The 11,024-nt window shown below is 47.1% G+C and overlaps 1 long non-coding RNA gene across 1 annotated transcript in view; it reads right to left on the bottom strand.

The window, feature by feature from the left end:
• LOC125330373 overlaps window positions 1–8,044 on the bottom strand; it is a 26,413-nt gene extending 18,369 nt beyond the window's left edge. The window contains exons 1-2 of the long non-coding RNA XR_007205482.1: window positions 7,917–8,044; window positions 1,630–1,705 (exon numbers count right to left, since the gene is read on the bottom strand). This is a non-coding gene — a long non-coding RNA (uncharacterized LOC125330373). The remainder of the gene's footprint in view (window positions 1–1,629; window positions 1,706–7,916) is intronic.
• Between the last annotated feature and the right edge of the window lie 2,980 nt (window positions 8,045–11,024).

The raw sequence follows: 11,024 nt of genomic DNA on the forward strand, positions 1-11,024 counted from the left end.
ACCAATAACATCACTTTTCTCTATGTGCTTCCCTATTCTTACGAGGTTTAGAGGACTTTATTTTTTTTTAAGCTCTTTACTGCAGCCTGCTCACTCCCTTGGGTTAAGCTGATCGCTGTCTGATGGTTACAGCCTCATTTCCACAGGAAACCAGGCTAAGCGCCTTCTCCTCACCTGCCCATGGAAGCTGCCAGTTTGACAATCTGCCAGAGCCTCCCTGACAAAAGCAGACCTCCTCACGCTTCCTCCTGCTATTACTTTCCCATGGAGCCTAAAGGTGAACTGCCAGGTCATTGATCCCACTGCAAACAAGGTATCAGCAGGAGATCTCCATGGAGATGAAGTGTCTGGGAATGACACATGCTGGCTGCTCCTTACGTCGGTCTGTTACTAACTGGTCCCTAAATGAAGAGGAGCCACTGAGAGTGAGTCACAGGCCATTGGACTTATTTTCATTAGTAGCTCCAAAAAAAGTCACTCACTCAAAAGTTAGACAAGGGCATGGCTTATCACAACTTTATTTCAGCTTCAGTTCCCTTGCAAGTTCATCCAGTTTTTGAGTGGAATCCTTGCTTTAATCTTTAGAGGAGCACTTAATGCCAAGTCAACACAGTAAGCTGTTTCTTCCTTGTTAGGCGTTTTTAAACCATGTAATGTCCACAACTGATCTAACAGCCTGGCCCCACAAAGAGTCATCCTGGCACCACTTGGGGACAAGAAACTATGGTCCAGAGGAAGTCCTTGACTAGATGGTGATAGGAGCTTTTGGGCCCATTACCCACTTCTGCAGTGCAAGGCAGTGTCATGTCAAACCACGCATTAACCACACATTCCTGAGCTCTGTCTGCTCCGGGGAAAAGTGTCTGTGAGCCAGTGAAAAACAGCTGAGAGAACTGATTTAAGTTGGATATGAAACTTTAATGCTGGCACTTCTGAAGTGCTTGTACTTGCAAATCTAATAGCCCCAGTTTAACACTGATGTTTGCAAGTGTTCAGGCTTTTTAAAAGGAAGCTGAGCTCCTGCCTGTATCCAGAAATCCCACCCTGAGCTCATCAGAACCAAGCTGGAACACCAAGAAGGCTGAAATCCTTCATTTTGCTGCCCAGACCTCTGCCTTAATGACCTGAGTGATGTATGATGGGGCAGAGAGCCCTCAGCAAGTTTGCAGGTGACACAAAACTGGGAGGAATGGCTCATGGACCCAAATGGATGTGCTGCCATCCATGGGCACCTCAACAGCCTGGAGAAATGGGTTAGCAGGAGCCACACAAACTTCAACAAGAAGTGCAAGGTCCTGCCCCTCTGCAGCAACAACTCCAGGCACAAGAAGGTGCTAGGGGCCAACCAGTTGGCAAACGGCTTGGCAGAAATCCTTCCCTGGCTTCCCCATATCCCAGCTGGGGTGCCCTTGAGTCCCAGTGAGGGAAGCAGCTGGTACCTGCCTGCCAGCAGCTCTGACTGCCTGGATTTGTGCAGATCACTGTGGAGAGATGTTAAAACAGTCATTTCAAGATCTTGGCATTTCAAGTTTCTTGTGCTGTGAAAGGGACACAGGCTTCTGCTCAAGGGGTGCAAATGGAAACCAACAGAACTGGTGCATGATCCAATGCACCACCTTCTGCTCTTACCTTGTACCTCCAAGTCTGTTTTAATCCATTAAGAGATGGCATCAGGGACATGCACCATTTTTTCCATGATGTCTGTCTGGGACAGTGAAATCACAACAAAGTTTTTAACATTAGAAAGAGAACAAATAATTTACAGTGACCAGAACCCTGGGGAGATCAATTTCTCAATGCCTACAGAAGTCTGAAAAAAGCCCGTGATCCAAAATTTTCTTATTGGAAGCTGGGACAGTGTGTGAGAGCAGGGTGAAATGGCTGAAAAACCTGACTGTTGTGAGGCACCAGTACAAAATGTGACTGAGGATATTTCAGTACATCTCAATATGGTCTTGCAACTCTGTTTGCAGAAAACTTCTTTGTCACAAGAGGTGCTCAAGGAGCAGCATGGAGCAGGAGAGTGTCCTATTAGTGATTTGCATCTGTGGAAATGCACAGATTTTTATAATTTGTCTTGTTAACCACAACCTCATTCAGTAGGAGAGATTTTTAACTGCAGCAATGAATTTATTAAAGCTACACATCGCACTAGCCAACAGTTTATTCCTAACATGATGAAGAATAGCGGGATTTTCCCTTTTTCCTTTATCACATGGAAGTGTCTAACCAATGCAGCAGACAGAAATCTCATTTTTACACAGCAGTGTCCCCCTGCACAGGATAGGCACTGTCTGCCAGAGGAGCGAAGAGCCGGGGCTGTGCACACTGAAGGGGCTGGAGGTGCTGGCTTCAGCAGTAATTGGCAGGAGAGGGGCTTTCTCCTGAATTATTCAGAGCTGTTAACTAGAAGCCACTCAAGGGTGAGATGAGACCATGGCATTAATTTTGGTTTAGTTTAGACCAAGACAAAATAAATGGCAAACTTATTTTCGCTGTCCATACACAAACACAGCTCCTCTGGTGTGTCAAGGCTTTCAACTTTATCATCCTCTGATATTCTCTCATCAGAAAACCCCTTGGCAAATCTCATCACACCATAACACGGGTATCACTGGTCACCAAAGCCTGTGTGCACAAAGATGCTTTGCAATTCACATCCTATTCCTTCCTGCTTCACTAGGTTTTGAGTCTGTTCAGGGAGGATGAATTACATGGTCAAAAATTACACTTGGTGGGTTTCATGGCTCAGCCAGAAAAGTCTGCACTCCAAACATGCACTTAGTCCCTGTGGCTAAGCCTGGTAAGCAATAATCTTTAAAAAAGCCGTAGTGTAAGCAGCTGGCTTGACTTTTATCTTGGTTTTCTAAATTATGCATCTAAGTCATGTTTCTAAGTTTACCCTCCATAGAAAAAGGCCAAAGTTTAACTGGCTTTTCCCCCTCTAACTGCTTTGGCCACAAAAGTTTCCAGTGGTGGAACAAATTCCTTCCAAATGCCAATAAGCATCCTCATCTGCAGCCCCATGGGGGAATCTCGCCCTACAGCAGGGCCTTTGGATGATGCATTTTAGCCCAGTAGTACCCAGGGGAAGGAATATTTATTCCCCATTCCCCCCAGCGCTTCAGGGCCATCTCTGCTATTTACAGGCTGATGGAGCTTGGCATGACACGGGTATGAATTTCTTGGGTTTTTCCACTGGAGCTGGGTGCCTGAGGCACTGCAATGGTGTTGTATATCTGCCCAGTGTAGCAAGCACTCCTTGATGAGCAACAGAAAGGGACAAAAAAGCAGTGTCCTCAAGTTTCTCAGTCCTTGGGACAGATGCGAGTTGTGTGACTGTATCTTCAGCAATTAAAATTGTGCCATGGGTGATCAAAGGATGCAGTTGATGCTTCTTGTTTGTCAGTTAATCCTCAGTGTTCTGAGCTTCCCCCTTGCTGTGGTGCTGCTGAGCTCAGCAGGTGAGAGGACCTGACCAATGGCTCATGGCCGAGCTCTCATGGCCCTCACATGGCTGCAGGCAGAGCAGGATGACCACAGGCTCTTGCAGGCACAGCAGGATGACCACAGGTGGCTGCAGGCAGAGCAGGATGACCACAGGCTCTTGCAGGCACAGCAGGATGACCACAGGTTCCTGCAGGCAGGAAGACTAACCTGGGATGCTTCTGGAAAAATCCCACCATGCAACTTTCCATCAAGGGATGTGAGACTTGTGTTCAGGGTCCCTGCTGCTCCCTGGCTTCTCTCAGGGATGAGATTGTCGAAGTCGTTGTCTTCTATGTTTGCCTTCACTTGTGTTTGTAACTAGTGTCAAAGATTCCTCAGTCCATGTCCATCCTCTCTTTCCCTGTTTTACCAGTGACCCTTATGGCCTGCCACCTTGGATTTGCAACTGAGGTTGAGTCAAAGTTTACAGGTGAAGAATTATTTTAACACCAAAATCAGGTTTATCAAAACAGAATCCACTTTCTAATAATTTCGGTCAGTTGCTCTAGAAATTTGGGACACTTCAGTGTCCAAAAGTCATAAAATCATGGATTGGTTTGGGTTGGAAGAGACCTTAAAGCCCATCCCACCCCTGCCATGGGCAGGGACACCTTCCACTATCCCAGGTTGCTCCAAGCCCCGTCCAGCCTGGCTGTGGACACTTCCAGGGATGGGGCAGCCACAGCTTCCCTGGGCAACCTGTGCCAGGGCCTCCCCACCCCATTAGAGAGACAAAAATAGCCATTTGTGGAGGCCTAGGTTCACAACTTAGAAATCCAGGATAAAGCATTGCCTTGGGATGGCATCTGAGCCACCACCTGTCCTCCAGCTCAGGGTAGGCTCAGCTCAGCAGCCCTATGTTTTGGCAGGTTCTGTGCCAGCTTCCCTATGGAGATGGTTCATTCTCAGCATGGCTAGAGCCAAGCAGGGCCACAGGAAGAGCAGAGGAGAGCAGAGACACCAAGAGAGCCTAAGGGTCTCTGCTCCCTTCAGCCCAAAGACAGCTTTCATCATGGCCAAGTACAGCAGTGGTGCCTGCAGAGAGAGGCCAGAACAGACACCCTGACACAGCTCAGGGCTGAGGGGATGCCTCATCCCTTCACCAGCAGCAGCTCCTGGGATCCACGGAATATCTGGCTGTGTGACAAGGGCCATTTTCTAGGAAAGCCTCGGAGCCACTCCCAGGTTTCACGTCTCCGTTCCCCAGGGCTTCTGGAAACAAATGGCAAGTATTTTTCTCCTGATGTTTTTAGCAATTGCGTGTAGGAACTGGCAGGAAAGACTGACATACTATTTTTAATTTTTTTTTTTTAACATGTCATGGATGTAAAATCTCAGGATTTACAGGGGAGTGACTCAGGACACGAGGGGAATATCATTTCCTGCTGGATGCAGCGTGTCGAGCCCAGGGCACTGCCAGCACATCCATGGTGATAGTCAAGCTGCCAGACTCCCCCAGCCCTGCCCGTGCCACTTGTCATCCTGACCTTATGTTCCAGTCCGAGGCCAAAGGGGCCTATTTTTTCCTTTCTGTTAATTTTAAAGAGATAAATATAGAGTGAAGCAACCTCCTACCCCCATGGAAGTCTTTGAGTTTAAAGCCAAACATGTGAAATTTAGCAGTAGCTCTTTTTTATTTATAGGCTGCTCATTGTTTAGCTTAGCATGAGGTTATGCTGTGTGCCTAAAAGTGTGGCTAATTAGCACAAGGTCAGCAAGCTTTGCAGAACAATGACATGGTTTTTTGCTAAAATATTATTTTCTAAGAAAAAAAAAATGTTAGCACCAGCAAATAGTGTCCAATATTGCAACATGATTGAATGTAGTCGTGAATAAAATTTCCCAAATACATTTTTTTGTTTGAACAGCTACTTAGGAAGCTCTGGCCCCATTCAATTTACCAGGGCTCAGGTCTGGATTCCACCCTGACTCTGATACAACTCCCTGCAGTTTTATCACCCAGAGCATGAGCTGTAGTCAACAAGAGATGGTCATCTTTAAGGAAGAAATTCTGTTCCCATAACAGGAGCTCTGAGGAGGACCCAAGTGAGCAGCAGTGACCAAAAATAGGCTGTGATATAAAATTGGCTTGGAACTGAGACCCTTCCTAGAACTGTCCAAAGTTTTTTATTTTACCCATGGTGACTGCAGGACTAATAGGACACATGTCCATTAGTCTGCAAGAGATTACTGTAACGAATAATAATGGATTTGACAGTAACCCCGAGGTAACTCAGTGGCTCTGACGCTGCTTCCCGGTTCTCCCATGTTTGGCTTTCATCCTCCCTGATTTCTGCCTTCTGCCACGTGCAGGAAATAAAAAAATGATTGGGATATTACTTTATGAAAAAAAAAAGAAAAAAAATTAAACTATGACCTCAATTTCTGTTTAGGGAAGACTTTGCTTAAGGGTCAGGGAAAGGGGCACAGTTATGGTGCCTCCTTGGAGAGCCAAGCTTTTTCCCAAAAGGCTGGGGAAGCATGTCCATATGCTACAGAAAGTTGTTGGCAACTCCTGTCAATAAACTTACAATTATGCTTTTGGCTGAGGTGAATAGATCACAGGACAGTTGAGGCTGGGGATCTCTTCAGTTGTTTCTGGAGGTGTCTAATCCAGCCCTCCACAAAGCTGGACCAGCTGGAGCAGCTTGCCCAAGACTGTCCAGGCGGTGCTTGAATGTCTCGTGACAGCCTGCTGCCTTGTCCACCCACTTGCACAACAAACAAGTTATTATTATGTTTAGGTGTAATTTCATACATTTCACTTTGTGCCTGTTGCCTCTTGTCCTGGCACCACTGAGAGGATCCTGCTCCAATCCTTACCCCTTTCCATCTATTTTTAGGTAGGACAGAGACAAGTGATGTTTCCTCACAGAATATGAACATCAAGGTTGAACCTGAGGAGAATTTATGTGGAGAACCAAAGTTAAGTTCACTAAAATAGGAGCTGTAACTGTAGTTAGGATCATCTGTGACTCCAGAAGAGCCCCAACCATCATCTTTTATGTCAGAGGGAAGCACCAGAGCTTTCTCCTGATAAAAGCAAGAGCACTTTACCTGGTTTGGATTCACACCAAAGCTGCTGCAGATGGAGGTGATCCCAGGCTGTGGCTGGAGATGGGAAGCTACTGGCACCCCTCCAAGGGCAGGAAGGTGTTCTTTTCAGCCAGGAAAAGGTGATTTGGGGGAGTGGGTGCTCTCAGGGCCATGTGGAACTGCCAGCATAACCTCAGGGAGGTGCAGAGGAGGGACAGCAGAAAGCAGAACTCCCAAGGACTCCTGCCAGTATAGATGGAAGCTCTTCCCAGGCTGAGCCCATGGAGGGATAGCACAGCTTGATAAGTGCCTGCAGAGACACCACGAATGTGAGCAGTGGTGTGAGAGGGGAGCCAGTGTCTTTTTGAGGGTACCAGAGAACTGCAAATATCTGGCCAGGCAGAGCTCAGAGCAAATGTCTGCTTGCAGAGTGTCCTGCTGCCTCCAGAGAGGGCCATCCATCACTTTCCAAGCTCTGCAGGATGAAGGGATATTCCTGGTGAAGGGACTGGACCACCTGGCTGCTGCTGACTGTGCTTTAATGCTTTCGTACAAGGTGCCTAGGTGAGAAGGAAGAAAGGGATCCAGGAAACCCAAATTGTATGAATTTTGCATGGAGCTCTGTGTTCAGGCTGGCAGTCCTAATCATACTGCATTTTCATTTCACTGGGAAGAAAACCATTTGGTTCTGAGATAGCTCTGAGAAGCACTGTATCTTCTGGGTGGTTGTTTTCTCTTTGACATGGGGGGAAGTGCTGTACTCTGAAGTGACATGCCCTGTTATAAACATAGATTGGAGCTCCGTATGTTATGGAAAACGCTTCCTCAGCTAGGACACACAGAGAGCACAGTGTGCAGCTCCTGCTAGACCGCAGGCAGAAATGCTCATTTGAGTCATCACAACATCCAGCTTTGAGCAAAGGCTGAGGGGTTGGTCCCCAGCTGAAGCACAGGGACCCTGTCTCCCAGGGGTAGGGAGCACCTTGTGTCTCCAGATCCACCTTCTTAGCAGGCTTCCCTTTGAAGCCCAACTGGAGCTCAGGGCTCAGGGTCAGGCACCCAGCTTTGAACTGTGTTTCTGTGGGATGAATGAGTGCCACAAGTGTGAGCAAACTGGCTACAGAACCCGGGAATTAAGGGGATTTGAATCACTTTGATTTCCATGATGGGAAAAGATTTCAGAGCTGTACCCATTTTTATGTAACTTTCAAACCTTATATGAAGAAATAAACTCTTAAGTGTAAATTTGGGCTTGTTCAGCTTCTTCATTTGAGTCAAATTCCACGTCAATTGTAGTCTTGAAAAATCTTTCCCCTCCATCTCTATTAAAGGCTGAATGTACAAATAATTTCTAAAAATATTTGGTATTTTCACATAAATTAATTGTTTACCTTTTGCGCTCACCCGCTGCCATTTCAATCTGTTTCCTGGAGATGGATACCACAGGTCCTTTGAAAACACCCATGTTGCATGCTGCAACATCCTCAAAGTTCACATAGGTTCGAGATGGTCGTTCTTGTCCTCTGGAGACAGAAACAAAGCACGAAATGTACCAGTCGGGATGTACCAGAGTAGATCTGTACCAGAAAATATGTTGCTTGCTTCTATGACAACACTGGAGACATGAGAGAAATAAGACACTGCACATCCCACACATGGAAGAGCTGAAGCTGCCTGCAATCCTGCAGTGACCATAAAGCCCTCTCATCAATTAATATTTGTGCTTATTTGCATGTTTGCATGACACAGGTGTCTTGGTGCAGAGCACCTGAGTCTGACATCTCCCTCCAAGACGCTCAACAGCAAGTCTTGAGCTGACTGTAGCTGTGGTGCCTCTGATTCAAACTTCAGGAGCCCTGAGGTGAAGGGAGACTGGGAGGAATGAGCTGGTGGCAGCCATGTCTTCTGCTCTGATAATACAGGGAAGAAGACAACCTCCCACTCTGCAAACAAGATTGTATGTCAATGGTCTGGTACTTCAGAATTTAAGTACTATCTCTACCAAGGGTGGTCCTAAAAGCAACGTCCAAGTGCTGGACATCCTCACCTGGAATGGAGGGTCAGGAGTCTGGGTGTTTTTCTTTTTCCCCCTCCACCAGCATGCTTGGAAGATAAAATGGGTTGCTTGAACCTCATGTGCTCTAAAAGCAGCATGAAAGTGAGGACAACACATGGTGCCCATGAAAAGCTTTCTGGGCCTGGCTTTGTGCAGGGCAGAGAGTTGTGGGGCCCCATGAACAGAGGCCAGGGCAGTCACAGCCCATTAATGTCCCCAGTCCCACCTGCAGAGGAGTGATGTAATGATAACTCCAGAAGTGACTCCAGGTGTAAACGGAGCCCTAACCTGCACCCCACTCCCAGAATGTGTCAGTAGGTATCAAGAATGGATTCTCACAAATAGGAAACACTGTGCTCTCCTGACTGGGACCTGTCTTGTTAGTTCAAGGGACCAGGAGCTGCCTGCTGCCCTGAAGGAGGCTGTGAGTGAGGGGATCACTTGGGCTGACTCCTCATCCCCTCTGCTGCTGCCCTCCAGGAGCTCCTGAGATGGGGAGGTTTGAAGGTGACATGATTAACCAGCTTTCTGCTCAGTCAGGGTCATGAGTGGAGGGTTAGTTTGCTGTCATTATGTATCTTCTCCTCAGTTCTCTGCTTCCAACTTCACTTGAGCCAGCGGGAGGAGGGTGAGAATTTTCCTGAATAATGTCAGCTCATAACTGTGAGCTTGGCATCTGGTGGATCAGAGAGGTTGAAATAATTTGTGCTGCTGTCTGCACAAGGCTGGGAGCTATGCAGAGGAGGCAGCTTTAATTAAAACCAGAAGCCATAGATCATGAAGCCTTATCAATTTGCAGGCTCTGGACAGTGCTGGGCAGTTGGGGTGGAGATGGCCCCCAGCAGGACCTGGAATAACGGCTGGGCAAGGAGCAGAGATACCTGGGGCAAAGCAAACCTATCAGCCCTGATTCTGGCCCTCTCTCCCCAGATAGAGACACCTAAACCCATCCTACTCCACCACGTGGGACAGGGGTGCTCCTGGGAACACGCTGAGAGGCTGCTCTGCCCTGCTGACCATCATGTGTGGTCAAGGCTTTGGGTAGGGGGTAGGGGACATCCTGGGGGCTCAGCCACTCCCACCCAGTGCCTATGTAAGTCTGAAGCTCCTCTAGACTCCTGTTGTTAAAGCACTGAATGGCCTCGGGTATTTGACACGGGGCAGCAGTAGAGATGAAAAATATTTTGTATATGTATAAAAAAAAATTTATATCCCATCCCTGGAAGTGTTCAAAGGCCAGGCTGGATGGGTCTTGGAGCAACCCGATAGTGGAAGGTGTCCCTGCCCATGGCAGGGAGTGGAACAAGATGATCTTTAAGGTCCCTTGTGACCCAAACCAGTCTGTGATCCTATAATTATATGCATAAAAGTGCATTAAAAAAATCTTGCTTAAAAAATCTTCATGCAGCAGTGCATACAAAAAAACCTTCTGCACTGATTGTGCTGAAGAGAACATCCAATAGTATCAGCCAATATCTATAAATCCCTGTTCTGAAAGGTGCAGCAGCACATTTAAGTGAAGCCTTTGGCTTTGTGCTCCAGGTTAAGGCAGGCTGAAGGTCTGCATTCTGCCCCTGGCCGTGGATTTGCATCACCAGGGTCTGATCTGGTGCTCAGCAGAGCTGGGAATATGGGAATATGGGAATATGGGGATATGCCTTTGCTTTTCATTAGAGGTTTGGATTTGCTGAAAACAGCTAAATGTATTATTCATGAGCATCTCCTGTGGAAGTCACAGACCAGTTTTCCTGGACTCCATTCAATGGAACAGATTTCCATGGAGCACGGCAATGGGGTGGAAAGGCTCATGTGAAACTTCTGTCAGCTATGCGCAGAGAAACCCGTGAACGTCCCAATCCACAAGAGACTACTGAATACTGAGCTCGCTGCCTCCGGGAATTTGAAAATTACGAGTCAGGCCTGTCATAATTTTTTTTTTTTTGCTTCTAAATACAAAGAAACCTCAGGGTCTTTATTTGCTTATTGGCTTGTGAACATTGAGTTCTTGTTCTCAAACACTCAGGCCCTCATAGTTGTGAAAATAAATCTATTTCTAAATGAAAAGCCAGATTCTCTTGCAATTGCAACTCTAGAGAAGCTGACTGCATGCTTCACAACTCTTCTGGGGTGAACTGAACACTCCTGCAGGTTATTGCTACCACCTGAGGTGGATCTTCTCCATCTAGACTTGTGTGTAGTGCAGGCTATCACCCCTGAGCTTAGGAACTAGTAGCTGGTTTTAAAAATCTCCCAAACCAAGCCTTCCCAACCAAGCAAAGCATGTCTGAGGGAAGAGCTTGAAGCTGTGGACTTCATGAAGTGTTCAAGGCTGGGCTGAAAGGGGCTTGGAGCAACCTGGGATAGTGGAAAGTGTCTCTGCCCATGTTGGGGTGGAACTGAAGGAGCTTTAAGGTTCCTTCCAACCCAAACCATTCTGAATTCT

This window comes from Corvus hawaiiensis, chromosome 9 (genome assembly GCF_020740725.1).
Source record: "Corvus hawaiiensis isolate bCorHaw1 chromosome 9, bCorHaw1.pri.cur, whole genome shotgun sequence".
Lineage (NCBI taxonomy): Eukaryota > Metazoa > Chordata > Aves > Passeriformes > Corvidae > Corvus > Corvus hawaiiensis.